This window comes from Pongo pygmaeus, chromosome 1 (genome assembly GCF_028885625.2).
Source record: "Pongo pygmaeus isolate AG05252 chromosome 1, NHGRI_mPonPyg2-v2.0_pri, whole genome shotgun sequence".
Taxonomy (NCBI): Eukaryota; Metazoa; Chordata; class Mammalia; order Primates; family Hominidae; genus Pongo; species Pongo pygmaeus.
This window is the reverse complement of record NC_072373.2, coordinates 40,448,666-40,453,348: the sequence shown is the minus strand read 5'-3', so window position 1 is coordinate 40,453,348 and position 4,683 is coordinate 40,448,666. Positions and strand designations below refer to the sequence as shown.

General features: G+C 39.4%; 1 long non-coding RNA gene across 1 annotated transcript; it reads left to right on the top strand.

Annotated features, from left to right (window-relative positions):
• Window positions 1-693: 693 nt before the first annotated feature.
• On the top strand, window positions 694-3,524 carry LOC129011468 (uncharacterized). The gene is made up of 2 exons (XR_008493391.1): window positions 694-990; window positions 3,253-3,524. It is a non-coding gene; the product is annotated as an uncharacterized LOC129011468 (long non-coding RNA).
• The last annotated feature ends 1,159 nt before the right edge of the window (window positions 3,525-4,683 follow it).

Here is a 4,683-nt window from a genome sequence, read left to right as displayed (position 1 = left end):
GAATCTCTAATCTCTGATAGGTCATACAGTCACTCGCTGTAGGCAATAGTCCCCTAAGGGGTCCCAGTCTCTCAGTATTGTATTCACAAACAGTGTGACTGCAATTTAGCCATAAAAGTGATCCTGGCTTTTTCATGAGCACAAAGCAGTCTGTGTGAAGGGGTAAGCTGGCTTGATTGGCTACATGTCCCAGTCAGCTGGAATATGGTTGGTGTTCAAGGTCTGTTAAACTGAAGAAGAGGATTCTGTATGGCAGATATTAAACTGAGTGTGTTACACAGATTATCTCATTTATAAGAATCACATAAGATAGTGATTTGCCTCCAAATTTTTCAGATGAGATCAAGACCTAGAAAGATTGCCTAACTTGGCCATGGTCCTATAAATAAACTTAGGTTGTCTACCACCAAGACTCCATCTTTCCATCATCCCAAGTTGCCTCACATGCTCCTGGTCAGACAGATCATGCTACATTCAAATGAATGTAGATAAAAATGTCCCGGATATATTCTTTTCTTGAGTGACGGTTTAGAAAAAGTGCAGGTTTGTGCTCAAAAATACCTTTGTGAACAACTAGGAAGCAATAAAATGGGGCTCTGTAGCCAATCCATGGTTGGCGATGTAATAATCGCCTTTGCAAATTCACAGATTCTTGTATTTGGACAAACAATTGTTTGACAATGGGAAGATATGCTCCCAACATGTAGGTGATCTCACCAGAAGGTAAAAATTGAAGAAAAAAATCATTCAAACACCCACATACTAGATCTTTCTCATTTAATCTTGAGGTTTCCATGTTGAGAGGAGTGAAAGGAGATTTCTGTACCCATTAGCCAGGAAGACGTTTTGAAAGAAGAATCCATCAGCCTTATGACTCAGTTCTCAGTAGCTTCTTCAGGATCTTTCTTTCAAAATATCATTTTAAAGTCTTGCATTATAGTTCTAAAAAGCCAAAAGAATGCTAAAATTGCTCTAAATCCAACCACGCCAGTAAGTACAGCTATTTCCATTTATTCCTATTCGGACCTTGTGCATTCAAAAACATAATTTTATATAATTTAAACCATAGTATAGGTACAATTGGATTGTTTAACCTAAAATTACACAATAAATATTTTCTGTGTTACAAAATAAGCCTCAAATCTATCATTTTAATGGCTGCATAATATAGTATTATAGTGCATGATATTGTCATCTATTTAACCATTCCTATACTGTTCAAATTGTTTCCAATTTCTCAGTATTGAAAACAATGCTAAAATGAAGACTCTTCACGTACACAGCTTTTTCCTTCTTTAAGACTATTTTCTTAGGTTATATTGCCAGAAGTATGATTATAGAGTCAATTTCATATATTATAGAGTTTTTGATTCCAACTGATGTATTTCTTTCTAAAAATATCCTACTATTATAATATTGCTGTCTTCTAAGTGTACGTAAAACTTTCACCAAGATCTCACTGTTACTGTTACTGTGCAAAATTCCTGTTTGGAAGCCCTAAACCCCAATGTGATAGTATTTGGAAATGAGGCCTTTGAGAGGTAATTAGGTTTAGATGAGGTCATGAGGATTGGGTCCCTATAGTGGGATCAGTGCCCTTACTTCTAAAAATAAAAAAATAAATAAATAAAAAAGACTCCAAACAGCTTGCTTCTCTGTCTCCAACATGTGAAGATACAATGAGCAGACAGCCATCTGCAAGCCAGCAAGAGAGCTCTCACCAGAAAGAGAATCTGCTGTTACCATGATCTTGGATTTCCAAGGCTCCAGAACTGTGATAAACAAGTATCTGTTGTTAAGCCACCTGGTCTATGGCATTTTATTACAGCAGCCTGAGCTGACTAATATGCATTATATTTTCTGTTTTCAAATCTGGTTGGTATAAAACCTTATTCCCTTTTCATTATTTGACTGACCCATTTGAACTCTAATCACATATTTACCTATTACTTCAATTTACATATAACGTTTCAATGTCTCTATTTGTAAGTGCAATTGAAAGTTGACAGAGGCTTCCGTGGGGATAAAATGAACAATGGTACAGACTGGCCGTTATGGATAGAGATAGTATCTGTGAAGTGGGGGAGCAAGAGTGGGACAAAGGATCTAACTTATATTTTCTTACCTTATTAATTCATAATTTTTGAGCATCTGCACTGTGGTAGGTATTGTAGTAGGTGCATAGAAACAGAACAGCAGAGAAAAATAGGTTTCCTGCTCTCACATACCTTACAATATAGTGAGGGAATCAAATAAGAAAAAAAGGAAATTATAATACTACATGAGAAGTTTGTGTTGAAAATAAGTTCAGGGACTAAGGAAGCACAATGAGGGAGGGGCCAAATCAAGTATTAACAGGGAAAGGAAGGCATTCAGTTAGAGGTGACATCAAAATGGAAACTGGGCAAGCTAAAGTTGGAAAGATGAAGAGGAAAGCAGGGTGTGGTGGCTTACACCTGTAATTTTACCTACTCAGGAAGCTAAGGTGAGAGAAACCCTTGAGCCCAGGAGTTTGAGACCAGCCTGAGCAACATAGCAAGACCCTATCTCTAAAAACATATATACATACATACATACAACATAATAAATAAAACTAGCCAGGTATGGTGGCACATGCCTGTAGTCCCAGCTACTAGGGAGGCTGAGGTGGAAGGCTTGAGTCCAGGAGTTTGAGGCTTCAGTGAGCCATGATCATGCCACTGCACTCAGACTAGGTGACAGGATGAGACTCTATCTCTAAAAAAATAAGAAAGAAAGATGAAACAGGATCATGGAAGAAGACGGGATATCATGGGGGGACTAGAGAGAGTTCTAAGTAGAGGCAGATAACATGGGCAAATGCTCAGAAGCAAAAGAGAGCTAGCCTAAGTGCAGAAAGGAATAGCATAATATGGCTTACCAGAGCTTCCAGCAATCAAATATGGGTGAGATGATTCCCAGATTCTTTATCCCACTCCTGCCCCACAACCTCATGGATGCTATCTCTATCTGTAGAGGCCAAACTGCACCACTGTTCATTTTATCCCTACATAGCAACCTCTGCCAATTTTCAACTGCACTTGCAAATGGAGAAATTGAAAACCTGTGTTGCTTCTGGGTTGATATGGAGTGATAAGCCGGGAGCATCTGACTGGGCATGTTTTTCTTCATGTGTTGGAACAGAAAAGAATCTGCATAGATAGGCAGCACACAACAAATCACAAACCCAGCAGTGCCTATAAAAGCATGGTCTTTCTTGTGTCTCCACCCCAGGCAAGCCTGCTCAATTCATTTCTTCAGACATCACTCCGAAATTGCCAGAGTGGTTTCCCACTGACAGACTTCATCGCTGTACTGCACATCTCTTCACTACAAAAGGGGAGATGAGACAGAGACAAAAAGAGAAATGGATTTACTGTGCTGGGGAAGTTAAGCACACACTGGGTTGGAATTTCATTTCCACTGAATTAGAAGCTCTGGCTCAGCACGGATGACACAGTGATGCTCCTTTAATAACACAAAATAAATAAAACATGGAAAAGGTTTTCCAGTTTGCTTTAGGGGACGTTCATGCACACATTCTCTGCCTCTCTCCTCTCTAGGAACATTGGACACTCTCTTATTGCCTTTGTGCTACTTCAAAGCTGCAGAGATTGACCTTAGCCTTAAATAAAGTCAGAAAATGCTTGAATCCCTGGGGAAACAACCCCTAAAGCCTCAACAAATCCATCATTTTATCAAGTCCCAAGACCTGGGGAGAACAGACAACACATCAAGCTTATAGCAACTTGGGTTGGGTGATCCTTGGGACACATCTGCTCTGTGAGACTAGAGATGTGCCTGAGAGAGGACAGGTAAGTTTCTGAGCTTACCTGTAAGGTAAGTGTCTGAGCAGCATTCTCCTGCGGGCCCATCACAGCTTCAGCAGCTCCTATGCAGGTCAAGGGTTGTTGTGGTGGTGTGGCCTGGCAAAAATTACAGTGTAATTTCTAATCCTGCCCTTTGTTCATTCCAGCCCCAGGGAGGTCACCATTTTTCAGGTGTTCTCACCTTATCTCAAGTTCATTCCCCAACTAGCAAAGGGATTTTGAAAGGCATTGGAAAATACAGTGGATTTCTGGGTTTTGGGTGTTATTTTTTTTCTTTAACATAAGATATGTTTTAAGTACTGTATATGTGTTACTGATAGAAGGGTGTTTTATGTAAGTTACTCCTTAAAAATCCAATATTCAACTACTTTCACCAAGAGGTGTACCACTATCACTTACCAACTTTGAGGCACTGCCTCCTTTAACCATTTTCTGACCTAATTTTCTCCCGACATGATTGACCAGGTATTTTGCTGTATTCAACAAGTCCTTTTTGTTTTTTAATAGCACTATAACCCTTTCTTGAATTGATCCATTTACATGTCTAACTTTCCTACTAAACTATAAGTTACTTGTGGCTGGTTGCATCTTCAACAATGGCCATGAAAGTATCTCCTATTATTCTACAGTGTGACCTGACACACCTTCCACTAAGAGATAGGATCTATGTCCTCTTCCTTGGACTCTAGCTGGGCTTGTGACTTGCATGTAACCAATACAATGCAGTGGAGTGATTCTGTCTGACTTCTAAGAAAAAGTCAGAAAAGATTATACAACTTTCCTATGGCTAGGACATCCTCCTTTGGAATCACATAGGAAGTTCAACTACTGCATG